Source organism: Hylobates moloch, unplaced genomic scaffold (genome assembly GCF_009828535.3).
Source record: "Hylobates moloch isolate HMO894 unplaced genomic scaffold, HMol_V3 SCAFFOLD_10, whole genome shotgun sequence".
In the NCBI taxonomy this organism is placed as follows: domain Eukaryota; kingdom Metazoa; phylum Chordata; class Mammalia; order Primates; family Hylobatidae; genus Hylobates; species Hylobates moloch.
The window spans coordinates 79,639,730-79,667,442 of NW_026652285.1; the positions used below are offsets into that span (position 1 = coordinate 79,639,730).

The 27,713-nt window shown below is 45.4% G+C and overlaps 1 pseudogene; it reads left to right on the top strand.

Annotated features, from left to right (window-relative positions):
* The first annotated feature begins 11,685 nt into the window (after window positions 1–11,685).
* The window catches only part of LOC131384488 (uncharacterized), a 34,749-nt pseudogene continuing 18,721 nt past the window's right edge, over window positions 11,686–27,713 (top strand).

Below are 27,713 nucleotides of genomic sequence, written 5' to 3' on the forward strand. Positions count from 1 at the left end.
CAAGCAATTCTCCCTGCCTCAGCCTCCCGAGTAGCTGGGACTACAGGTGCCCACCACCACACCCAGCTAATTTTCGTATTTTTTAGTAGAGACAGGGTTTCACCTTTTTGGCCATGCTGGTCTTGAACTCCTGACCTCAGGTGATCTGCCTCCCAAAGTGCTGGGATTACAGGCATGAGCCACCGCACCTGGCCTGTTTATTTTATTTTATTATTATTATTTTTTAGACAGAGTCTTGCTCTGTTGCCAAGGCTGGAGTGCAGTGGTGTGATCTTGGCCCACTGCAACCCCTTCCTCCTGGGTTCAAGCAATTCTCCTGCCTCAGCCTCCTGAGTAGCTGGGATTACAGGCACACGCCACCATGCCCAGCTAATTTTGTATTTAGTAGAGACGGGGTTTCACCATGTTGGTCAGGCTGGTCTCGGATGCCTCAGCCTCCTGAAATGCTGGGATTACAGGTGTGAGCCACCATGCCCAGCCTATTTATTTTATTTTTAAGAGGCAGTGTCTTGCTCTGTTGCCCAAGCTGGAGCACAGTGGGCACAACCATAGCTCATTGTAACCTCAAACTCTTGGACTCAAGGGGTCCCCCCACCTCAGCCACCCAAGTAGCTGGGACTACAGGTGCGTGCCACCATGCCTGGCTAATTTTTCTATTTTTCATAGAGACAGAGTCTCCCTTTGTTTCCTGGGCTAGTCTCAAACCCCTGGCTTCAAGCAGTCCTCCTGCCTAGGCCTCCTAAAGTGCTGATATTACAGGTGTGAGCCACTGCACCTGGCCTGTATTATTTTATTTTATTTTATTTATTTTTCTGAGATGGAGTCTCGCTCTGTCGCCCAGGCTGGAGTGCAGTGGCACAATCTTGGCTCACTGCAACCTCCACCTCTCAAGTTCAAGCAATTCTCCTATCTCAGCCTCCTGAGTAGCTGGGATTACAGGTGTGTGCCACTACGCCTGGCTAATTTTTGTATTTTTAGTAGAGATGGGGGTTTCACCACGTTGGTCAGGCTGGTCTCGAACGCCTCACCTCAGGTGATCCACCTGCCTCAGCCTCCCAAAGTGCTGGGATTACAGGCATAAGTCACCGTGCCTGGCTGCCTGTTTTATTTTTTATGAGAATAATTGAGGCCCATAGAGATTAGGTAACTTTGTAAGCTTCTGCTTAAGGATTCTCATCCCAGTTCTCCCTGGCTTCAATTTCAAATTTTGTGTGAGTTTCGGACAGCCTCTTATTTTGTTATCCTACTATAAGCCAGACATGTACCTTGGCACCAGGGTCTCACCAACAAATCAGACATAGTTCTTGCCCTCAAGGAGCTTGGAGCCAGCCAAAGTACTGCTGTCTTGGTGTTCAAGACCAATGCAGCACAATCAGTTTAGGTTGCCTGCAGACAAGTTAATATTGAAGAAAAGATAGTACCAACAGACTCACTACTTGTTTTCCAAGTTGATACTATTTGCAGATGTCTCAGGAATGCCTGTGGGGATGAAAAGCCACTAAGAGATAATAAACCACAGAAGAGTGTACGTGGAGTGAAAACGGCTGATCTGAAGGCAAAGCTTGCAGCAAGTCAGCTTTGCCTGGCATGCTGGTTGTGGGGAGGTAGAGGCTTAACGTTTGGTCTTGTCTAGCCACAGAGCAGGCTAGGCAGGGACAGGGCCTGGCTGCGGAGGTGGAAGGCCTGGGCTCTAGTCTGGGCTTGGCTACCACACACTTGGAGGCTTAGGTCCGCTGTTTGCTCTGTTCAGAACCTGTTGAGGTTCTAAATCTTCTACACGAAGGCAGATGAAAGTTGAAAATTGACTTTGATATGTGGTTAAAGTCCACAGGTGGTTTGGTGACTCTCAGACAAAGATTAAGTACATCTTTGAGGCTGTGACTTCACTATAGAGACACAGTGTGCAGAATGGATTGAGGCTCTCATATACAAATCCAATCCACCGTTAAGATTGTCACTCTTGGCCGGGCATGGTGGCTCACACCTGTAATCCTGGCACTTTGGGAGGCTGAGGGGGGTGCATCACGAGGTCAGGAGTTCAAGACAAGCCTGACTAACATGGTGAAACGCTGTCTGTACTAAAAATACAAAAAAAAAAAAAAAATTAGCCGGCATGGTGGTGCACGGTTGTAATCCCAGCTACTCAGGAGGCTGAGGCAGGAGAATCACTTGAACTTGGGAGGCAAAGGTTGCAGTGAGCTGAGATGGCACCACTGCACTCTAGCCTGGGTGACAGAAAAAGACTCCATCTCAAAAAAAAAAAAAAAAAGAAAGCTGAAAAATTGACTTTGATGTATGATTAAAGTCCACAGGTGGGTTGGTGACTCTCAGACAAAGATTAAGTACACCTTAGACACAGTGTGCAGAATGGATTGAGGTTCTCATACACAAATCCAATCCAACGTTAAGAATGTCACTCTTGGCAGGGCGCAGTGGCTGATGTCTGTAATCCCAGCACTTTGGGAGGCCCAGGTGGGTGGGTCACCTGAGGTGAGGAGTTTTGAGACCAGCCTGGCCAACATGGTGAAACCCTGTCTCTACTAAAAATACAAAAATTAGCTGGGCGTGGTGGCGGGTGCATGTAATCCCAGCTACTTGGGAGGCTGTGACAGGAGAATCTCTTGAACTCAGGAGGCGGAGGTTGCAGTGAGCCAGGATTGCACCACTGCACTCCAGCCTGGGTGACAGAGTGAGACTGTCTCAAAAAAGAAAGATAGTCATTTGTGCACTTGGACCCAACATGTAAAAGGTGCTGACTCTCGTACCTAGACCCAGGACAGGTGGGGGATACTTAATCTCAGCTCTGGACCTTCCTGAAAGTGTGGTTGTGACATAGCCCATAGTGGCTAGGCTCTTTAACTGTAGCAAGAGGAGGGAGAGAAGCCAGTCTTTGTGGCTCAAGAGTGTCAGGATTCATCAGGATGGATAGGTCAGCCCTTGATTTTGGGTGGAAGGCTTTCGCCTAGGTATTCTATTAAAATGTTTTTTTCCTGGGTTCAAGTGATGCTTCCATCTCGGCCTCCCAAAGTGCTGGGATTATAGGTGTGAGCCACTGCATGTGGCCCAGTCTAGATATTCTCACATTAGAGAGGTAAAGAGCAATGGACCAGCTGGCTCTCAAGGCTGAGACATTCTATCTCCTTAGCTCTTCTTGCAACTCTTCTGAAAATTAAGCTTCTAAAGTAGCTTTGATTCTTAAAAAAAAAAAAAAAAAATCTGTTGTCTGCCTAAACAAAAGTTCTTAGAGTGGCTTTGCCTTTATTTTAGCGTAACACAGATTCTTTCTCCTTTGTTTCCGTTGTCTCAGTGTTCTCCCAATTCTAAGAAGCTGTCAGTGTATATAATATATTCCCTGGTTGCCTCAGTCCCCTTCAAATTTCCGTCCTTAAAGGTTTTCTTCCTAATGTTTGGGAAAATTCTTGAAAGGACACAGTCAATGTGCCTTTGCTGGGATATACTTTTAAAAAATTTATTTTGGCTCTGTGTTGTTTGTCAAGGCTTCAGAGAGCCCTGCAAGTGAGAGTGCTCCGTTTACCATTTTGAATTTCTCCCCTTCTGGTTGGCCAACATCGTGTTTCCACTGTAATCCACCTGAAAAACAAACAGGAAAGTTTACACTGGTCTCTGTGTCAACCATCTGCCTCCGCAATGATCTCTACAACAATGTAAGAGCTAGAAGACCAATTCTGGGGGGTGTGTGTGTGTGTGTGCGCACGCGTGTGTGATATTTGGGGAGAACGAGCTATATGTCTGGCTCAGGGTTGGGCATTCGGAACATCAATGGTGAACAAAGATAGATGTAATCTCTACTCACAAGGAGCTTATAGTCTACTGCCAAAAGAAAGACATTAATCAAATAATTACAAAAGTAAAACCAGACTGCAATCACTGCTATGAGGGAGGATGCACAGTGTAGCAAAGCTTATCATAGGGAAAACTAACCTAGTTAGGGTTAATAAGGAGAGTAGTGGGAAGAGGAAAGTCATGTTCTCTCTGTGACCTCTGAGTGCTGATAAATGATTAAGACAAGCATTTGTGCCCTTGTATTTCTAAATCTAATATGGTCTCCATGATTTTTTTAAAATCATGTAACGCCCCCAGCTAGGAACTCAGGGCACAGAGATAAACAAGACATTGCCTACGAGACAAACCCTGAAAGAAATTGTAATACAAGGTGCCAAGTGTGATACTAGCAAGAGGGTTGTGCAAGGACGCCTAGGAGCCCAGAAGGCACAGGGGATTGGTTCTGCTTGAGGTGCGCCTGGCAGGTAGGGAAGAGGAGGGGTGTCCAGGCAAAAAAGTCAGCACAAACAAGCCACGGAGATGGGAGAGTATAGGGTATGCAGGTGGACCAGGATAAAATCCAGGGGGGCCAGCATAGAGTGTGCAGGTAGAATAAGTAAATCTTTGGAAAAGACATTTGGTACCAGAAATGGAGGGACCCAGGGTCACAGCTGCTCTTAAATCAAACAGTTACTCAAGAGCCACGTGTTAAAGATGTCTTTTCCACAACTTCCGTGATCCTAGAACTATGTTCAGTTTTTTGGCACAGGTGTGTTGATTAGTCATATTATGATAATATTTTTCTTTAAATCCACTCATTTAAACAATATTTTGAAACTTTAAAACATATTTAATAATAATATGTGTAATATTGCAGTTTGGATATGCTATCTCAATGTTTTGTAAAACATAGTATAATAAATGCATAACAATTAAAATAATAAATATTTCCCTGTGTGCCACATTAAATCACCTTGAGTCCCATCAGTGGTATTTGTATTCCTTGATTAAAAAAAAAATTATACCAGGCATGATGGGTCACACCTCTAATCTCAGCATTTTGGGAGAGCAAGGCAGGAGAATCACTTGGGACCACACGTTCAAGACCAACATAGCAAGACCCCATCTCAAAAAAGAAAAAAAAATTCTACCACAACTCTAGGACAATATAGATGTTAAAAAACAAAAACTCATTACTTTTTCCATCACTTATGTATTATATTTAGTGATTGAGCAAAATCTTTTCAATCTAAAGAGCTGGTTTGTATGACTAGCAGAAAAAGACCATTGTGTCTTTCTGCCTTTGGACCGAGACCCTCTTTTCATCTTATTTTGTCTAATTTCTGTAGTGCCGAAAAGAATGCATTGTCCATACTAATGACAACCCACTGTGTACCTCCTCCCATGCTCTCTAGTGGTGCAGCTTGTGGTGGTCAGTTGCCTGTTTTTCCTCGCTGTGAACGCTTTTAATTAAAAGGAAGGTAATTTGCAACATTAAGCATGTCTTCTCTGAATTAATCCTCAAAACAACTCTAAAACAGTAGTAGATAAAGCCCTATTTTACAGATAAAGAAAGGGGGCTCAGATAGATCCAAGTGACTGCCCCTCTTAGTACTGTGTGACCAGCCAGAGATGAGTTTGAATTTAGAATTATTTGATTCGAAGCCTGGGACTCTCTCTTTGGCTTCTAACTGACTGCATTCACTTGGATGGACTTTTTCTTCCCATCCATTTAACAGATATTTTCGGAATGCCAGTTATGTAGAAGGTACTCTGCTATATGGTGGGAGATCCAGAGATAAGTATAAATAGTATAAGCTGTTCTATCAAGATGCTTATAGCCGCCAGGCACAGTGGCTCATGCCTGTAATCCCACTATTTTGGGAAACTGAGGCGGGCACATCACTTGAGGTCAGGAGTTTGAGACCAGCCTGTCCAACATACTGAAACTCTGTCTCTACTAAAAATACAAATATTAGCCATGTGTTGTGGCGTGCCCCTGTAATATCAGCTACTCAGGAGGCTGAGGCAGGAGAATCACTTGAACCTGGGAGGCAGAGGTTGCAGTGAGCCGAGATTGTGCCACTCACTCCAGCCTGGGCAATAGAGTGAGACTCCATCTCAAAAATAAAATTAAATAAATAAATAAATAAATAAATAAATAAATAAACAAAAATTATCTGGACATGGCGGCATGCACCTGTAGTTCCAGCTACTAAGGGGATTGAGAGAGGAGGATCACCCGAACCTTGGGAGATCAAGACTGCAGTGAGCTGTGATCACAGCACTGCACTCCAACCTGGGTGACAGAGTGAGATATTGTCTCAAAAAAAATAAAAATAAAAATAAAAAAATAAAAGGCCAGGCGTGCTGGCACATGCCTGCAATCCCAGCACTTTGGGAGGCTGAGGCAGGCGGATTACCTGAGGTCAGGAGTTTGGGATTAGTCTGCCCAACACAGTGAAATCCCATCTCTCTGAAATACAAAAAATTAGCTGGGTGTGGTGGCACATGCCTGTAATCCCAGCCACTTAGGAGGCTGAGGCAGGAGAATCACTTGAACCGGGGAAGCGGAGAGGTTGCAGTGAGCTGGGACCTCAACATTGTACTTCAGGCTGTGCAACAAAAGCGAAACTCCATCTCAAAAAAAAAAAAAAAAAAAAAAGGAGAAAGAAAAAGAAAAAAAGAAAAAAGGCTGGGTGCGGCAGCTCATGCCTGTAGTCCCAGCACTTTGGGAGGCAGAGGCGGGCAGATCACTTGAGGTCAGGGGTTTGACACCAGCCTGACCAACATACCGTATTTTGTAATAATACAAAAATTAGCTGAGTGGGGTGGGAGGTGCCTGTAGTCCCCGCTACTCAGGAGGCTGAGGCAGGAAAATCGCTTGAACCCGGGAGACGGAGGTTGCAGTGAGCCAAGATGGTGCCATTGCACTCCAGCCTGAGTGACAGAGCAAGACATCGTCTCCAAAAAAAAAAAAAAAAAAGAAAAGAAAAAGAAAAGAAAGAAGCTTTTAGCTCCTTCCTGGGAGAGTCAGAATTATAAATGGTTAAATTTAAAAAATTACTTTTGTTTTAACTAATATAGACACTAAGAAATTCTAATGGTTGGCTGGGCGTGGTGGCTCACGTGTGTAATCCCAGCACTTTGGGAGGCCAAGGCCGGCAGATCACAAGGTCAGGAGATCGAGACCATCCTGGCTAACACAGTGAAACAGTGTCTCTACTAAAATTACAAAAAAACTTAGCTGGGCATAGTGGTGGGTGCCTGTAATCCCAGCTACTCAGGAGGCTGAGGCAGGGGAATCCCTTGAACCCAGGAGGCGGAGGTTGCAGTGAGCCAAGATCGTGCCACTGCACTCCAGCCTGGGGACAGAGCGAGACTCCGTCAAAAAAAAAGGAAAGAAAGGAAGAAAGAAAGAAAAAGAAAGAAAGAAAGAAGGAAAGAAAGAAAGAAAGAAAGAAAGAAAGAAAGAAAGATTCGAACAGTTTATGAAATGTCAAAGATTAAAAATAAAACCTTTTCCTCTTACTCCCAAATCCTAGAACTGTTCCGCAGATGAAGCCAGCATGAATAGCTTCTTCATATTTTTACTTTACTTTGCCACTCTACAAACTATTTGAAGTGACTCACAGAGAAGAATATGTTTTTTTCCATTGTAAAGTTAATAGTATAGAAATAGAAAACCAAGTCATTAAAAAAAGAAGGAAACTAGCATGTGATATAGTTGCTATGATTGAGCATCACATCTTAGCAACTTAGCTTCCTGGCAGCCAAGACAAAAAGGGAACAAGCTAAGTTCCGTAGCTCTCATTATCAGAAAGGAAGAAGTCCATTGCTATTTTGGTCCTTAAACCTTAAGTTCACTTCTCACCTGGAAGCCCACAGAGGGACATTGATAGACACAATAATTAATGTTTTTGGCAACAGCCTTACCACAATTGCCAATTTTTGTCTGCCCTTTCTTGTGAAGGCCTTTAATTAAGGTCAAGGGCTTAACGCTGAAGCAGACATCGGTGAGAGCTTGGCTAACCTAGTTCAACAACTGTCTGTAACCCAAAGCAGAATGGAATCAGGAACTAGTTAGCATTACAAGTGAAGTATAAAGGATCTCAAGAGGATCATGCAATTAAAGCTGTCCATTCATATTCATGGGAGATTGGATGCTCAAGTTCCTTATATAAAATGACATAGTATTTGCATATAACCTATGCATATCCTCCTGGATAATTTAAACCATCTCTAGACTACTTACAATACCTAATACAATGTAAATGCTGTGTTTGTTATACTGTATTTTTTTATTTGTATTATTTTTAATTGTATTTTTTTGTTGTTGTTTCTAAAAAATTATCTCTGCTGGGTGCGGTGGCTCACATTTGTAATCCTAGCCGAGGTGATCTCTTGAGTGCGGTAGTTCAAGACCAGCCTGGGCAACATGGTGAGACCTCTCCCCTGCTGTCTCTACAAAAAATACAAAAAATTAGCCGGGTGTGTGCCTGTAGTTTCAGCTACTTGGGAGGCTGAGGTGGGAGTATCACTTGAATCAGGGAGGTGGAGGTTGCAGTGACCTGAGATTGCGCCACTGCACTCTAGCCTGGGTGAAGAGCAAGGCCCTGTCTCAAAAATAAATAAAGAAAGAAAGAAAGAGAAAAAAATTATCTGTAGGTTACTTATCATGTCTAATACATTGTAAATGCTATCTAGTTGTTACAGTGTCTTGGTTTTTATTTGCCTTATTTTTTATTGCTGTGTTGGTTTTCTTAATTGTTTTTTCCCACTGAATATTTTCCATCCACAGCGATTCAGAACCTGAGGATGTGGAGGGCCGGGGGGCTGAATTTGCAAGTTGGGCAATGGGGAAGCCTTCACAAAGGAGAAAGCCCTTGGGCTGGAATTGGAGGAGTAGGAGTCAACAGACAGAGAAGAGAGTAAAGGGCAAGGCCATCATTCCAGGTTTAGGGAGCAAGTACAAAGACATAGAGAAATGAAAAGGCTTGGCCTGTTTGGAGAATGTCAAGCTGTCTGGGGTTGAGAGAAAGAGATTCTAACAAGGCTTCCATTAAAGAGGCTAGATTTGCTGCTTGGACATTTTCTAGCTCTTCTGAGACAACTTTTTGTTGAGTTAAGCGAAAATGAATGAAAATCAGATGGACCATATTTCTCTTGAATACACACGGGCTTAAAAACGAAGGGGAAAAAGAACTTGACAGAATGTGTCTTGGCTTTTGCCAAACCCAAAGTATTTGAAAAATCACACAGTACACATCTCGAACCCAAAAACATGCCTGGATTCTACCACCCCTAATTGCAGCTGCAGCCATTTAATGAAATGAATTGTGTACAAGAAAATGGGGTCCCAATGGAGCAAGCTTCATTAGAGAGAATGACTGATATAGGGCGGTTGGCTGGTGCCCTTGAGAAAGTACATATCTCATTGCCCTTGCAGAGAAAGAGGGAGGCCCAATGTAGAGCTTGCTAACCATGCTATTGAATCAAGCTCTCTTGGAGAGAACAACTAAAACCTCACATTATTTAACTTTATTGTATCATGTGTAGGAAGAATTCAGCATCTCTTGTTTCTCTCCCGCTCTGTTTCTCAGTTTTACACTGTGAAGTATGACAACGAAAAGAAACATGTTTTACATCAGTCTCGATTCACATAAATGGATACCAAATAAGAGATGGTGGAAATAGAACAAGATTGCTAATATACTATTTATTCCTGTTGAAAACTCTTGGCTTGAGCATCATCCATTTGAAAAGTGGAAGAAATCTGAGGCCCAGAAAGGTTAACTGATTTGTCCATGGTCCACAGTTGGTTAGTTGTAAAGTTAGGACTCACACCTGGACCTCTGATTCCTGTTCTTTCATAGCAAACACATTTTGTTGTTGTTGTTAATGTTGCAGGGTGAGGGTCAGGCTCAGGTACTAGATGTCCCAGAGATTCCTCCAGCTTAACATGTTCCTAATATTTTTACACCAAACCATCTTGGGTCCCTCAGTTTCTGATCTTAGTAGCACTGTCACCTCTGGGTTACTCACTCCAGAAACCTGGGCGTTCCTCTTGACTACTGTTTCTCCCTTATACCTCTTACTTAAATAATCTTCCAGGCTGGGTGTGGTGGCTCACTCCTGTAATCCCAGCACTTTGGGAGGCCAAGGCCAGTGGATCACTGAGGTCAGGAGTTCAAGACCAGCCTGGGCAACATGGTGAAACCCCATCTCTACTAAAAATACAAAAACTAGCTGGGCATGGTGATGGGCACCTGTAGTTGCAGCTACTTGAGAGGCTGAGGCAGAAGAATCACTTGAATCCAGGAGGTAGAGGTTGCAGTGAGCTGAGATCATGCCATTGCACTCCAGCCTGGGTGACAAGAGCGAAACTCAGTCTCAGATAAATAAATAAATAAATAAATAAATAAATAAATAAATAAATAAATAAATAAATAAATAAATAAATAAATAAATAAATAAATAAATAAATAAATAAATAAATAAAATTCCAGTTGTACTGATCTTCCTTTCTAAATATTTCTTAAATATGTCACTTTCTCTCTAGCCCTGTGTTCACTGACCTAGTTTTGACGCTAGTTGTCTTTCTCTCACTCTTCCGCTTAAAAACAAAACAAAATTAGCCAGGTGTGTGGCTCACGCTTGTAACCCCAGTACTCTGGGAGGCCAAGGCAGGAGAATTGCCTGAGTCCAGGAGTTTGACACCAGCCTGGGCAACACAGTGAAACCTTGTCTCTAGAAAACATACAAAAATTAGCCAGGCATCAGATCACCTGAGGTCTAGAGTTCAAGACCAGTTTGGGCAACATGGTGAAACCACATCTCTACTAAAAATACAAAAATTAGCCAGGGGTGCTGGTGGGCGCCTGTAATCCCAGGTACCCGGGAGGCTGAGGAAAGAGAATCACTTGAATCTGGAAGGTGGAGGTTGCAGTGAGCTAAGATCATACCATTGCACTCCAGCCTGGGTGACAAGCGCAAAACTCCGTCTCAAAAAAAAAAAAAAAAAAAAAAATTAGCTAGGCATGGTGGTGTGTGCCTGTAGTCTCAGCTACTGCGGGGCTGAGGAAGGCGGATCGCTTGAGCCCTGGAGGTCGAGGTTGCAGTGAGTCAAGACTGTGCCACTGCATTCCAGCCTGGGTGATAGACTTTGTCTAAAAAACCCCCCAAAAACAAAACCAATAATACTTCATATTTTGAATTTATTCTGCCAATTTATTTTTTGTTTCATCTTCATTAACCTGGATTATTGCAATATTCCCTAAACAGCCTCCCTGCCTGGGAACCATTCTCCACACTGCTGCCGGAGTGATTTTTTTTTTTTTTTCTTTTGAGACAGAGTTTTGCTCTTGTTGCCCAGGCTGGAGTGCAATGGTGCAATCTCAGCTCACCACAACTTGCGCCTCCCGGGTTCAAGCGATTCTCCTGCCTCAGCCTCCTGAGTAGCTGGGATTACAGGTGTGCACCACCATGCCCGGCCAATTTTGTATTTTTAGTGGAGACGGGGTTTCTCCATGTTTTTTAGGCTGGCCTCGAACTCCCGACCTCAGGTGATCCTCCCACCTCAGCCTCCCAAAGTGCTGGGATTACAGGCGTGAGCCACCGCACCCAGCCTTGATTATTTTAGTTAGCAAGTAACCTGTCACTGCCCATCCTTGGTGCCCTTCTATGGCAGCATTCAACTCTAACAAGACTGGTCTTTATTATGTCTCCATGACTCCATCTCTTGCTCTTTCCAATCTCAAACTTTATGCTGAGCACCATGACACCTTGTGGCTTCTTAAGCAAGGCAGGCTGCTTTTTATTTAAGCAAGGCAGGCTGCTTGTGGTTATTGTTTGCTTGCTTTTGCTCGCTTTTGTTTTTACCTCTGTGCCTTTGTTCATACCATGACCTCCACTGGCAATGCCCTTCCCATCCATCACGTACTGCCCCAAGGAGTTTTCATCCTCAGCATCTGGCATGAAAACAGGCATAATGTAGATATTCAATAAAATGTTTTTAAGCGCATTCTTGACTTACAAGCATAGTCCAAGCTGCCCATTCACTCATTCACCCACTCATTCATTCATCTGCATGATCTCACTTAATCTTTGCAGACAGCCCGTAGGCAAAGTGCCATTCATGTGATAGACACTGGCATAAGTTGTGCCATTGTAACTGCTGCTGCAATATTACATCAACATTGTAGTAGTTGGTAAGTAGCCACTGTCCTGAGACCACTGAGTGTCCCCCACCACACTGGCTACTCTCCTGGAGTGCCCTGGTCCTCCCTATGATTCAACTACTAAAGGGTTAACTTTGGGTACCTTCCCCCAACCCCACCAGGAACCTATGGCAGTACCCTTGTTGCGGTTCTCCTGCCATCTGGATTGTTAAATGCACACTGCCACTTCTGCCCATAGGGAGGGTTTCACAGACTCTATTTTATGCCTGAAGCTTAGAGAGGTTAAGTGACTTACCAAGATCATTCAGCAAGCTCCAGGTTCCCCTCTCTGTGAATCTAGAGCTCTTTCTAGGACACACTGAAGCCTTCTTCTCCTGTCTGTTCTACTCCTTGTGATGTCCAACATCTTGGCTGACCAGAACCTGCCCCAGTTTTGACACACTCTTCTGTGCACAGGGTGAGGCTCAGGGTAGCCAAGTGTCAGGGCTTGAGTACAGCCTCCTACATTTACCTAAACTTAAAATACAACAGCAAGAAATGAGTTCTTTCTTTCTTTCTTTCTTTTTTCCCATGTGAAAGTTTGTGTGTATGTGTGTGTGTGTGTGTGTGTGTGTGTTCTGCAAATTCAAGATCAGCCAAAATAAATTTTAGTTCAACTTGTTCAAACAAAATTACATTCACTTGGAAACACAGTGGGGTGTTTCTGGCCTGATGTGTAATTACTTTCCTTAGGTTATAACTGTTTCACCTTCTCTCTTTCTTCATAAAAGAAAGTCCCTTTTTCAGCTGGAGCTTCACTGAAGGAGAGTGGGTCAACTGGAGACAGAGCACAGAACACAATACTCATTGCTGTTTTTGGACATGGGACCCAAAGGTTTACCCATACATAAAAACACACTTCTAAAGGCCAAGGTTTTCTGCTCTGAAGTTCATAGTCTCAGCTTGATCCTGCTGAACAACAGAGGATTTTTTTTTGATATTTTATTTATTTTTCTGCTTTAGCATTTTGTTTGTTTGTTTATTATACTTTAAGTTCCGGGATACATATGCAGAACGTTCAGGTTCGTTACATAGGTGTACACACGCCATGGTGGTTTGCTGCACCCATCAATCCATCATCTATATTAGGTATTTCTCCTAATGCTATCCCTCCCCTAGCCCCGCTGATGCTATTCCTCCCCAGAACCCCTGGTGTGTGATGTTCCCCTCCCTGTGTCCATGTGTTCTCATTGTTCAACTTCCACTTATGAGTGAGAACATGCGGTGTTTGGTTTTCTGTTCCTTTGTTAGTTTGCTGAGAATGATGATTCCCAGCTTCATCCATGTCCCTGCAAAGGACATGAACTCATCCTTTATTATGGCTGCATAATATTCCATGGTGTGTATGTGCCACATTTTCTTTATGCAGTCTATCATTGATGAGCATTTGGGTTGGTTCCAAATCTTTGCTATTTTGAACACTGCTGCAATAAACATACATGTGCATGTGTCTTTATAGCAGAATTATTTATAATCCTTTGGGTATATACCCAGTAATCGGATTGCTGGGTCAAATGGTATTTCTGGTTCTAGATCTTCGAGGAATCGCCACACTGTCTTCCACAATGGTTGAACTAATTTACACTCCCACCAACAATGTAAAAGCTTTCCTATTTCTCCACATCCTCTTCAGCATCTGTTGTTTCCTGACTTTTTAATGATCGTCATTCTGTCATGAGATAGTATCTCATTGTGGTTTTGATTTGCATTTCTCTAATGACCAGTGATGATGTGCATTTTTCACCTGTCTGTCACATAAATGTCTTCTTTTGAGAAGTGCCCGTTCATATCCTTCGCCCACTTTTTGATGGGGTTGTTTTTTTTCTTGAAATTTGTTTAAGTTCTTTGTAGATTCTGGATATTAGCCCTTTGTCAGATGGATAGATTGCAAAAATTTTCTCCCATTCTTTAGGTTGCCTGTTCACTCTGATGGTAGTTTCTTTTGCTGTGCAGAAGCTCTTTAGTTTAATGAGATCCCATTTGTCAATTTTATCTTTTGTTGCCATTGCTTTTGGTGTTTTAGTCATGAAGTCTTTGCCCATGCCTATGTCCTGAATTGGTATTGCCTAGGTTTTCTTCTAGGGTTTTTATGGTTTTAGGCTTACGTTTAAGTCTTTAATCCATCTTGAGTTAATTTTTGTATAAGGTGAGAGGAAGGGGTCCACTTTCGGTTTTCTTCATATGGCTAGCCAGTTTTCCCAGCAACATTTATTAAATAGGGAATCCTTTCCCCATTGCATGTTTTTGTCAGGTTTATAAAAAATCAGATGGTTTAGATGTGTGGCATTATTTCTGAGGCCTCTGTTCTGTTCCACTGGTCTATATATCACAATACAGGATTTTAAACACCTCTTATCTACCTCTTATCTTCCCGACAGCAACCCCACTCCTTGTCCTCTTTTCTCGTGGGATACCAGGTCCTCTTCTGTGGCCCAATGCTGCTTGCTTGCCTCCACCTCCTCCCGAATTACCTTCTACAGTGCAGCTTTGCTACCGCCCTGTCATTCTGGAAGGCTTGGACATGTAAGAGAAGTCCAGGGCAATATAGAAATGACAGCCAGGCATGATAGCTCACGCCTGTAATCCCGGCACTTTGGGAGGCTGAGGCAGGAGGATTGCCTGAGCCCAGGAGATCAAGACCAGCCTGGGCAACACAGAGAGACCTTGTCTCTAATATATATATAAAAAATATATATAATTATTATATGATTATTATTTTCCAATTAAATTTTGAAAATGCATCGGCAGGCAGCCGGGTGCAGTGGCTCATGGCTGTAATCCCAGCCTGCCGAGGTGGGCAGATCACAAGGTCAAGAGATCGAGACCATCCTGGCCAACATGGTGAAACCCCGTCTCTACTAAAAATACAAAAATTAGCTAGGCATGGTGGCGTGCACCTATAGTCCCAGCTTCTCAGGAGGCTGAGGCAGGAGAATCACTTGAACCCAGGAGGTGGAGGTTGCAGTGAGCCAAGATCATGCCACTGCACTCCAGCCTGGTGACAGAGCGAGACTTCATCTTCAAAAAAAAAAAAATGTATTGGGAGGCTGCGTTTAATGAAATATGATATACAAGAACATGATCCTGCTGGGCACAGTGGCTCAGTCCTGTAATCCCAGCACTTTTGGAGGCCAAGGCAGGAGGATCGCTTGAGGCCAGGAATTTGAGACTGGTTTGGGTAACATTGAGAAACCCAATCTCTACTTAATAAAAAATGTGTTTAAAAATTTTTTTAAAAAGTAGAAGTTTCACAGTGAGAAGAATGCCCAGGTTTTCTCCCTCTAGAGGATCTGTCCCTGGGAAGCCAGAGTGTGACCTGGAGGTTACCAGGTGGGCCTGGAATCCAGGCAGTTTAGTTATGGGCCTTCCCTGTTCAAAGGTATCAGTCCCAAGCAACCTGCCCTGTACATCCCGCCATTGGGAGAAGGCTTAAAATCCACTGGTGGCTGGGCATGGTGGCTCACGCCTAATCCCAGCACTTTGGGAGGCCGAGGTGGGCGGATCATCAGGTCAGGAGTTAGAGACCAGCCTGACCAACATGGTGAAACCCCGTATCTATTACAAATACAAAAATTAGCCGGGCATAGTGGCAGCTGCCTATAATCCCAGCTACTCAGGAGGCTGAGGCAGGAGGATCACTTGAACCTGGGAGGCGGAGGTTGCAGTGAGCTAAGATTGTGCCACTCCACTCCATCCTGGGCAACAGAACAAGACCTCATCTCAAAAACAACAACAACAACCACCACCACCAATCCACTGGTGAAGACCCCTCTCCCCTGAACAGGAGTGGGATCTGCCGTAGGTCTTGCCAAATCTTTGCAGTGGCCTGCAAGGCCCTAGACCACCTAGCTCCCTGTTTCCTTGCTGACCTCATCTCCTCCTCCCCACTTGCAAAGTCTCTTCCAGCACTGGCTTCTTCACTGTTGCTCCAGTGCTCCAGGCCCCCTACCCCAAATCTTTTGCCTTTGTGGGTTCCCCTACCTAGAATACTCTTCCAGAGACATCCAAACAGTGAATTTCATCAACTTCAAGTCTTGCCTTAGTACCAACTTTCTGCCATAGTCAGCCTTTTAAAAATTGCAATTCCAGCTGGGCACAGTGGCTCATACCTGTAATCACAGCACTTTGGGAGGCCAAGGCGGGCGGATCACCTGAGGTCGGGAGTTCAAGACCAGCCTGACCAACATGGAAAAACCCCGTCTCTACTAGAAATACAAAATTAGCCCGCTGTGGTGGCGCATGCCTGTAATCCCAGCTATTTGGAAGGCTGAGGCAGGAGAATCGCTTGCACCCAGGAGGCGGAGTTTGCAGTGAGCCGAGATCACACCATTGCACTCCAGTCTAAGCAAAAAGAGCCAAACTCTGTCTCAAAAAAAAAAATTGCAATTCCTCATCCCCAAAGTTGGAAATCTATATTCCTCTTGATGACTTTTTTTTTTGAGATGGAGTCTTGCTCTGTTGCCTAGGCTGGAGTGTAATGGTGCGATCTCGGCTCACTGCAACCTCTGCCTCCAGCGTTCAAGCAATTCTCCCACCTCAACATCTCAAGTAGCTGGGACTACAGCCACGTAACACCACGCCCAGCTAATTTTTGTATTTTTAGTAGAGACGGGGTTTCACCATGTTGGCCAGGCTGGTCTCAAACTCCTGACCTCAGGTGATCTCCCCACCTCGGCCTCCCAAAGTGCTGGGATTACAGGCATGAACCACCATGCCTGGCCCAGGCCAGTCTTGAACTCCTGGACTCAAGCCATCCTCCTGCATCAGCCTCCCAAAGTGCTGGGATTACATGCATGAGCTACTGCATCCATCCAAGTTTATTTTCTCTGTATCTTTTACCTGCATCTGCCATACAACTTATTATATTTGGTTATCTTTTTTATTGTCTGACTTCCTCCCTAGAATATAAGCTCTGCAAGGTCAGGGTTCCAACTGTGTGTGTTACTCACTCTATATCCTCATACCGAGAACACTGCCTAGCATAGGGTGAGAGTTTAGTAATCATTTATTGAATAAATCAATGAATATGGCTGGGTACGGTGGCTCACACCTGTAATCCCAGCACTTTGGGAGGCCAAGGTGGGCAGATCACCTGATGTCAGGAGTTTGAGACCAGCCTGGCCAACATGGCGAACCCCTGTCTCTATTAAAAAACACATAAAAATTAGCCAGGTGTGACCAGGCGCGGTGGCTCACTCTGTAATCCCAGCACTTTGAGAGGCTGAGGCCAGTGAATCACAAGGTCAGGAGTTCAAGACCAGCCTGGACAAGAGACCAGCCTGGCCATTATGGTGAAACTCTGTCTCTACTAAAAATACAAAAATTAGCCAGGCATGGTGGCAGGCGCCTGTAATCCCAGCTATTTGGGAGGCTGGGGCAGGAGAATCACGTGAACCTGGGAGATGAAGGTTGCAGTGAGCTGAAGATCGCACCATTGCACTTCAGCCTGGGTGACAGAGCGAGACTCTATCTCGAAAAAATAAATAAATAAACAAAATAAAAATAAATAAATAAATAAATAAATAACTCTGCCTTTTCTGTGACTCCCAGGCTGACAAAGTCCCTTCCCTTCCTGCCCTCTGCCAGCCACTCCTGGGCACATTCCTTCTTTAGATACATTAATCCTGAGTCAAGTTTAGTTTTGTTCCGGGACAGCCATCCAATCTCTTTTCAGCTCTGCATATCTTTGCCCTAATGCTTTAGGGCATGTCACTGTCACCTCTATCAAGCTCGCATCTGTAAAGGTCTTGTGACTGGCCTATGACTGACCTGTGAGTGGCCTGGAGAAGGAGGTAGCGGCAGCATTAGAATCAGACCCCTGGACACCCATTCAGTCCTCCCTATCTTGGCCCCTAGAAGTGGGTAACAAAGCCCTGCACGGTGGCTCATGCCTATAATCCCAGCACTTTGGGAGGCCAAGGCAGCAGATCACTCGAGGTCAGGAGTTTGAGATCAGCCTGGCCAACATGGTGAAATCCTGTCTCTATTAAAAATACAAAAATTAGCTGGAAATTGCCTGAACCCGGGAGGCAGAGGTTGCAGTGAGCCGAGATCGTGCCACTGCACTCCAGCCTGGTGACGGAGCGAGATTCCATTTCAAAAAAATAAAATGAAATAATAAAATAAAATAAAAATACAAAAAAATTAGCCAGGTGTGATGGCAGGCACCTGTAATCCCAGCTACTCAGGAGGCTAAGGCGGGAGAATCGCTTGAACCTGGGAGGCTGAGGTTGCAGTGATAAAGCTGGGGGGTTGGGACCCACAGGTCTACAAGCTGTATTTTGTCGTTTGCTCAGTTTAGCCTGGGCGACAGAGGGATACCCTGTCTCAAAAGAAAAAAAAAAAGTGGATAACAAAAGGTCAAGTTGGATTTGAGAGTTCGAGAAGGAAGGTAGCAGGGAAAGAAGATAGCCTAATAACAGGGACCAGGGCCGTTACCTAGGTTGGAAATTCAGGAGCAGCAGTGGGTCATTTGAGGAGTGCCCCGTCCGCGACATTCATTTCTGTTCTGGTCAAAGCCCACTTAACGGGAGAAGTGAATTTTGGTTGAGCAGTTTCATAAAATAATTTTAAAATTTATTTACTTTTTACTTTTTTTTTTTTTTTGAGACTGAGTCTTGCTCTGTCACCCAGGCTGGAGTGCAGTGATACGAACTTGGCTCGCTGCAACCTCCACTTCCTGGGTTCAAGCGACTCTCCTGCCTCAGCCTCCCAAGTAGCTGAGATTACAGGTGCGTGCCACCACACCTGGCTAATTTTTGTATTTTTAGTAGAGACAGGGTTTCACCATGTTGGCCAGGCTGGTCTGGAACTCCTGGGTTCAAGCAATCCACCCGCCTTGGCCTCCCAAAGTGCTGGGATTACAGGTGTGAGCCACTGCACCTGGCCTACATTTTTTTTATTAGAGACAGGTTCTCACTCTGTTGTCCAGGATGGACGAGAGTGGCACCATCATAAGTCACTGCAGACTCCAGGCTCAAGTGATCCTCCCATCTCAGGTTCCTAAGTAGCTGAGGCTACAGGTCAGTGCCATCATGCCTGGCTAATTTTTAAAATTTTTTGTGGAGTGGGAGTCTTTTTATGTTGTTCAAGCTGGTCTTGAACTTCTAGGTTCAGGGAATCCTCTCACCTCAGCCTCCCAAATCGTTGAGATAATAGGCATGGCATGGGCCGGGCGTAGTGGCTCACACCTGTAATCTCAGCACTTTGGGAGGCCAAGGTGGGTGGATCACGAGGTGAGGAGTTCAAGATCAGCCTGGTCAAGATAGTGAAACCCCATCTCTACTAAAAATACAAAAATTAGCCGGGCGTGGTGGCGCACCTGCCTGTAATCCCAGCTACTCAGGAGGCTGAGACAGAGAATTTCTTGAACCCAGGATGCGGAGGTTGCAGTGAGCCGAGATGGCACCACTGCACTGCATTCCAGCCTGGGCAACAGAGTGAGACTCTGTCTCAAAAAAAAAAGGCATGAGCCACCACGACTGACCTAATTGAGCAGTTGATAGTTAGCTTGGTTTGCGATGGGTGGGGGATTGGGGGTGGTTGGGACCCACAGGTCTACAAGACGTATTTTGTCGTTAAAAAAAAAAACTCTTTTTAGGCCCGGCGCGGTGGCTCACGCCTGTAATCCCAGCACTTTGGGAGGCTGAGGCAGGTGAATCACAAGGTCAGGAGATCGAGACCATCCTGGCTAAGACGGTGAAACCCCATCTCTGCTAAAAATACAAAAAAAATAGCTGGGTGTGGTTGCACACGCCTGTGGTCCCAGCTACTTGGGAGGCTGAGGCAGGAGAATCGCTTGAACTCAGGAGGTGCAGGTTGCAGTGAGCCGAGATCACGCCGCTGCACTCCAGCCTGGGTGACAGAGCAAGACTCCGTCTCAAAAACAACAACAACAACAACAAAATTTCTTTTTGAGACAGAACCTCACTCTGTCACCCAGGCTGGAGTGCAGTGGTGCAGTCATAGCTCACTGCAGCCTTGAACTCCTGTGCTCAAGCGATCCTTCCCCCTTATCCTCCCAATGTGCTGGGATAGCTGGGATTACAGACTGACCCAGGGTACCGAGCAAACAAGCTGTATTTTGAAGGGACTTCTCCAGTGTGTACGGAGATGGACGCAGCCAGGCTGCCCGCCTCCCAGCAGGGAAAGGACTCATTGCTGGTCTTTCTCCCAGCCCAGAGGGAACTCTCTACACTCTGGGCTGGGAGAAAGACCAGACTGAGACACCCACAGCTGCCTGTACGGTTCAGATTTTTTTTTTGAGACACAGTCTCGCTCTGTCCCCCAGGCTGGAGTGCAGTGGCACAATCTTGGCTCACTGCAACCTCCGCCTCCGGGGTTCGAGTAATTCTCCCGTCTCAGCCTCCCGAGTAGCTGAGACTACAGGCGCGCCACCATGCCCAGCTAATTTTTTGTATTTTTAGTAGAGACGGAGTTTCGCCATGTTGGCCTGGCTGTTCAGATTTCTTATCACATGGCTTTGTGATAAGAAATCTAGACGGGGAGAGCTCTGGGAGCAGGAAAGCCCCTATTTGCCCATCCCCTCCTTTTTTTTAATCATTAAAATTGTGGTAAAATATACATGACACAAAATTTACCACTTTAATCACTTTAAAAAAAAATTTTTTTTATTGAGACGGAGTCTCGCTCCCACTCCAGGCTGGAGTTCAGTGGCGCAATCTCGGCTCACTGCAACCTCCGCCTCCCGGGTTCAAGTGATTCCCCTGCCTCAGCCTCCCGAGTAGCTGGGACTATAGGCACGTGCCACCACACCCGGCTAATTTTTTTTTTTTTTTGTATTTTAGTAGGGTCTGGGTTTCACCACGTTGGCTAGGATGGTCTTATCTCCTGACCCAGTGATCCCCCCGCCTTGGCCTCCTAAAGTGCTGGGATTACAGGTGTGAGTCACCACACCCTGCCCATTTTAACCACATTAAAGTGTGCAGTTCAGAGACATTAAGCACATTCACATTATTGTGCAACCATCATCACCATCCATCTCCAGAGCGTTTTCACTTTCTACTACAGAAATTCGGTTCCCATTAAACACTAACTCCTCATTCTCTTCTCTCTGCAGTTCCTGGTAACCTCTATTCTACTTTGTGTCTCTATGGATTTGACTACTCTACTTATATAGGTAAAATCCTCTTGTGACAGGCTTATTTCCTTAGCATAATGTCTTCAGAGTTTATCCATGATGTAGCATGTGTCAGAATTTCCTTCCTTTTCATGGCTGAGTACTATTTCATTGTATGTGTGCACTGCATTTCGTTTATCCATTCATCCCTTGATGAACGCTTGAGTGGCTTTCCCATTTGCCATTGAGTTGTCTCACATCCACAACACTGGTTCGATATTCAGTGAGTGTAATGGATGAACAAAACTCTAGTGGCGTCTCAAGAAGGTCTGGGGTGGAGGAAAGTTGAAGAAAGCTGCCCCCTTGAAATAGTGGGTGCCATCCAGGGAAGGCTGCTATCATTTTTGGAGGATGCTGATGAGGGAATCTGTACAGGTTCTGAAGCCTTTGTTATTTCACATGTTGGTTCCTTTGTCTCCTGTTCCTAGCAGTGTTTAGCAGTAACATTCTCTCTCTCTCTCTCTCTTTTTTTCTTATTTTGAGACAGTCTAGCTTTGTTGCCGAGGCTGGAGTGCAGTGACATGATCTCAGCACGGCAACTTCTGCCTCCCAGGTTCCAGCTATTCTCCTGCCTCAGCCTCCTGAGTAGCTGGGATTACAGGCATGTGCCACCATGCCCAACCAATTTTTGTATTTTTAGTAGAGGTGGGATTTTGCCGTGTTGGCCAAGCTGGTCTCAAACTCCTGACCTCGGGTGATCTGCCCATCTCAGCCTCCCAAAGTGTTGGGATTACAGGTGTGAGCCACCTCACCCAGCCTAATTCTTGTATTTTTAGTAGAGACACGGTTTCACCATGTTGGGCATGCTGGTCTTGAACTCCTAACCTCAAGTGATCCACCTGCTTTGGCCTCCCAAAGTGCTAGGATTACAGGCATGGGCCACTGTGCATGACCTTTTCTTTCTTTCTTTCTTTCTTTTTTATTATTTGTATTTGTTTTCTTTCTTTTTGTTTTTTCCTTCACCACTATCAGGTGAGAAGCAGTAACATTCTCAACCCTCAAAAGGCCCATGGATCTGTTTTTAGGGAAGAAAAGGAACCAAGGACTGGGGCATGCCCATCCCATGCCCAACCCGCTCCAAGAAGAAGAGAAGTCTCAAAGTCACCTGCAAGAATTTAGCATTTCTTAAACACCTGTGGGCACCAGGCATTATACTGGCTGTCATTCATCTGATTTCACAGATTCCTCCTAACCAGCCATGAGGTAGGGATGATCACTCTCAGTACTCACTGAAGTCCTGAGGGCTGGAGCTGGCCTGAGGTCTCACAGCTGTTAGAGCGGGGCTTGGGCTGCTGCCACAACCTGTGCCCTTACTCGTTAACCCTACTGTCCTCATGGGGGCTGAGCCATAGTTGTGATTGGCATTTGGAAAGTATGCACGAGATTCTAGGACTAGGGTCCAAGGTCTTCCTCACAGAGCTCCCAGGGCTGGTATAAGATCAGTCAGGAATAGGTGCCTGGACATGTGGTTCCAGTATGAGTCCAACAGCTTCCATGACCCTTTAGCCAGGGCTCCTCAACTTAGTGCTGGTGGCTTCTGGAAGGTCTTTTGGCACATCCAGAGGCCAGTGAGTCTGGGTCCTGACCCCCATTAACTGAGTACTCCTTACCTGCTGTAGGAGGCCCCAGGTAGTCAGGGAAGAGCCCGGGGAAAGCTGGAAGTTGATTTGCCTTCAACAAAGAGTGCCTTATCTCCTATCCCTCATCCTACATCCTTGCCCCCTTGCCGACCCGGAATCCTCCCTCAGGCATCCAAATGTCGGAGTCACTCCGCTCCAGCCTTCATTCTCATTCTGGAATCTGACACTGCCCGGCCACATATCCTTGGACTACTCTCTTATCTTCTATGTCTCAATTTCCCCTTTCTGAAAAATAGGTGTAATTATCATACCTACCTTACACTGTTAATATGGGATTTAAAGGAGCTCGTACTTGTAACTTGTATAGCATTTAGCATAGAGCCTGTACATTATGGCACAATACAATTTTTTTTTTGAGACCGAGTCTCATTCTGTCACCCAGGCTAGTGTGCAGTGGTACGATCTCGGCTCACTGCAATCACTGCCTCCTGGGTTCAAGCGAGCATGTTCAGCTAATTTTTGTATTTTTAGTAGAGATGAGGTTTCACCATGTTGGCCAGGCTGGTCTAGAACTCCTGACCTCAAGTGATACACCTGCCTCAGCCTCCCAAAGAGCTGGAATTATAGGCATGAGCCACCATGCCCAGCCAGGTCAATAAATATTAGTTGTTATTAGTACTCCCGTCTAGGTGTGCCCCTCCACCTTTCTGTGGTCTCTACTGCAGGCCTAGCTCCCCCATAGTCTCCTCCAAGAAGTCTTCCCCAATTCTGTCCTGAGAGATGAAGCCCTTTAAAGACCCTAAAGGTTTTTGTTTTGTTTTTGTTTTTACCCTCTTTCTCTTGGTGTTTGTTATTTGGGCCTGAATTCTCTCCTTTGCTGATTTGCAGGCTTCTTCGGGCAGAAACAATGTCTTTTTCACCGTGTAGGCTGCCCTTCACCAAGCAGGTTCCTCCTCTTTATCTTCTCGGTCTTTGATCTTGAGGCCACCTGGAGATTACAGATAGTGCACTGGGGTCAGGAGACCCAGGACTCATTGGAAAACTCCATAGATCGTCAGCTTGGGCATATCTCTTTCCCTGGGCTCCAGGTTCTCCGACAGTACAATGCAAGGACACTGGATTAGATGACTTCCTAAGACAATTTTCTTTTCTTTCTTTTTTTTTTTTTTTTTTTTTGAGACATGGCCTCACTCTGTCACCCAGGCTGGAGTGCAGTGGCGCAATGTTGGCTCACTGCAACCTCCGCCTCCCAGGCTCAAGTGATCCTCCCACCTCAGCCTCCCGAGTAGCTGGGACTACAAGTGCATGCCACCATGCCCAGCTAATTTTTTGTATTTTTGGTAGAGACAGGGTTTCACCATGTTGCCCAGGCTGGTCTCGATCTCCTTAGCTCCGATGATCCACTCAACTCGGCCTCCCAAACTGCTTAGATTACAGGTGGGAGCCACTGCACTGGGCTGACAATTTTCTTTCTTTCTTTCTTTCTTTCTTTCTTTCTTTCTTTCTTTCTTTCTTTCTTTCTTTCTTTCTTTCTTTCTTTCTTTCTTTCTTTCTTTCCTTTCTTTCTCTCTCTCTCTCTCTCTTTCTTTCTTTCTTTCTTTTGAGGCCATCCAGGGAAGGCTGCTATCACTTTTGGGGGATGCTGATGAGGGAATCTGTACAGATTCTGAAGGCTTTGTCATTTCATATGTTGGGTTCTGTTGTCTCCTGTTCCTAGCAGTGTGTTTAGCAGTAACATTCTCTCTCTCTCTTTTTTTATTTATTTTTTTTTTGAGATGGAGTCTAGCTTTGCTGCCGAGGCTGGAGTGCAATGGTGCATCTCGGCTCACCACAACCTCCGCCTCCTGGGTTCAAGCGATCCTCTTGCCTCAGCCTCCCAAGTAGCTGGGATAACAGGCATGTGCACCATGCCTGGCTAATTTTGTATTTTTAGTACGGACGGGGTTCTTCCATGTTGGTCAGGCTGATCTCGAACTCCAGACCTCAGGTGATCCATCTGCCTTGGCCTCCCAAAGTGCTGGGATTATAGGCGTAAGCCACTGTGCCCAGCATGGGTCTACAATTTTCTAGATAAATAGAAGGTACTAAATGTTTCAGGAGACAATTTCTTCCATCTGGCAAACTGTACTTCCAAGCTTCCAAATTCCAGCTGAACATCAATGTGTTCATCGTTGGGTTTAGAGCTTGGGTGCTGGAGTCACAGAGACTTGGGTTTGAATCTAGGTCATTAGTAATGGTGGCTGAATGCAAGTGACTTCCTCATTTCTGGGAAACTCCCTTTTCTCATCTATACATTGGGGATGATAATAACAACCTCAGAGTTATTACAGAAGGGGTATTACACGAGAAATTTTAAAGGGCTTAGCACTGTGCCTTTTAAGATGTGGGTCAATCAACTATGGCTATCACCCCACTCCTTAAAAAATATGAGAAATAAAAAAAGTGTCCTGTGTCTTTATCTTTGACCGAATCTTTACATAAACAAATAAAACAGTTGTGTTTAAGTGTGGGGTGGTGATAATATAGGGCATTATTAATTAATCTGCCTTTTTTTTTTTTTTTTGAGACGGAGTCTCGCTTTGTCACCCAGGCTGTAGTGCAGGGGCGCAATCTCAGCTCACTGCAAGCTCCGCCTCCTGGGTTCACGTCATTCTCCTGCCTCAGCCTCCCGAGTAGCTGGAACTACAGGTGCCCACCACCAAGCCCAGCTAATTTTTGTATTTTTAGTAGAGATGGGGTGGTCTCGATCTCCTGACCTCATGATCCGCCCCCCTCGGCCTCCCAAAGTGCTGGGATTACAGGCCTGAGCCACCGTGCCTGGCATTTTTTCTTTTTTTTTTTTTGAGACAGGGTCTTGCTCTGTCGCCTAGGCTGGAGTGCAGTGGTGTAATCTTGCACCAGGCTCAAGTGATCCTCCCACCTCAGCTGCCTTAGCAACTCCCCACTCCTGAAACCACCCCCAATCCTTTCCCCCATTAGTTGGGGCTACAAGCATGAGCCACCTCACCTGACTAACTTTGCATTTTTTGTAGAGACGAGGTTGTGCCATGTTGCCCAGGCTAGTCTCAGACTCCTGAACTCAAGAAGTCTGCCTGCCTTGGCCTCCCAAAATGCTGGGATTATAGGTATGAGCCACCTCACCCGACGCAAACTCTCTTTTAAGCCTAGACCTCCACACACATCCAAAGGTAGGTTACAAGTTTTGCTCCCTTGAGAAAGGTGATGGTTACACCTTTTCTTAAAAACAAACTGATAACAATATTGACTAATTAAAACCAGTCCATGCCAGGCACCAGGAAAAGAGCCTCATATGAATAATTAGCTGATCATATCCTCTTTTTTTTTTTGACAGAGTCTTGCTGTGTTGCTCAGGCTGGAGTGCAGTGGTACCATCTCGGCTCACTGCAGCCTCTGCCTCTTGGTTCCAGTGATTCTCCTGCCTCAGCCTCCTGGGTAGCTGGGATTACAGGCATGCACCACGGTGCCCAGCTAATTTTTGTATTTTTAGTAGAGACAGGGTTTCACCATGTTGGCCAAGCTGGTCTCGAACTCCTGACTTCAGGCAGTCTGCCCCCCTCGGCCTCTCAAAGTGATGGGATTACAGGCGTGAGCCACTCTACCCAGCTGGTCAAATCCTCCTTGATATGATCTGCAATAGTTATTGCTATATCCCCATTTCTCAGATGGGAGAATTGAGACCAGAACCATAAGGAAACTTGCTTGAGATTACAATGCTGTTAGTAAGTGGTTAAGTGGCTGTTAGTAAGTGGTTAAGTCAAGATTTAAATGAACCATTCTGAATCCAGGTTCCCCAAGATTAACAACTGGGCTTTATCTCCTCCATCAACAACAGAAGGAGGCTTACAGATTTGGGAAAGGCCTCTAGAGGAAGTGATTATAGGAAAACAGAGAAAAGAGTGAGGCTATCAGCGTCTCACCTCTCCAAAGTGCCTGTTGTAATTCAGGCGTTCACTTTTTCTCCCACAGGGTTGCATCAGCTGAGCATTCTACTGTTCCACACCTCCAGTCTGGTCACTCTGGGGTCAATCTACTATGCTGGAGTCCTTCTGCTATGCTAAAGGAGATCCTTCTGATACCAAATCTCACTATCCAACTTGTATATTATTGAAATACACAGGAAAAAGTAGGGGAAGGATACATTATTCAAGAAATGGGGCTGGAATGATTGCCTACCACTCAAGAAAAAAATTATGTGCACACACACATACAATTGGAATCCTACCTCAGACCCTGTGCAAAATAAACTCTAGGTGATTTACATATTTAAAAATAAATGAGGCCAGACGTGGTGGCTCATGCCTGTAATCTCAGCACTTTGGGAGGCTGAGGCTGGAGGATTGCTTGAGTCCAGGAGTTCCAGACCAGCCTGGGCAACATATGGAAACCTCGTCTCTACAAAAAATACAGAAAAACCAGCCGGGCATGGTGGCCTACGCCTGTATTCCCAGCTACTTGGGAGGCTGAGGTGGGAGCATTACCCGAGCCCAGGAGGCTGAAGCTGCAGTGGGCCGAGATGGTGCCATTGCACTCAATCCTGGGCAACCAGAGCGAGACCCTGTCTCAACAAAAAAGAAAAATAAAACCATATTGGAAAAATTGAGCTTTTTCCAGTTGTGGCACTGCGTAATGGGGAGCTCTAATCTACCTAGCCAGGCCATCCAAGGGCCGGTTGCAGTCTGTTTAGGTCTTCAGACGCAAGAAGAAAGCCACAGCTGTGGTGCTCGGCAAACGCCCTCGTGGCCTGATCAAGGTGAACTGGCGGCCCTGGAGACAACTGAGCCAGGCACGCTGCAATACAAGCTGCTAGAACCAGTGCTGCTTCTAGGCAAGGGGCGATTTGTTGGTGTGTACATTCATGAAGGGTGATGGGTGATGGTCATGTGGGTCCTATTTGTACTATCTGTCAGTTCATCTCCAAAGCCCTTGTGGCCTGTTGCCAGAAATATGTGGGCGGGTGAGGGCTCACGCCAT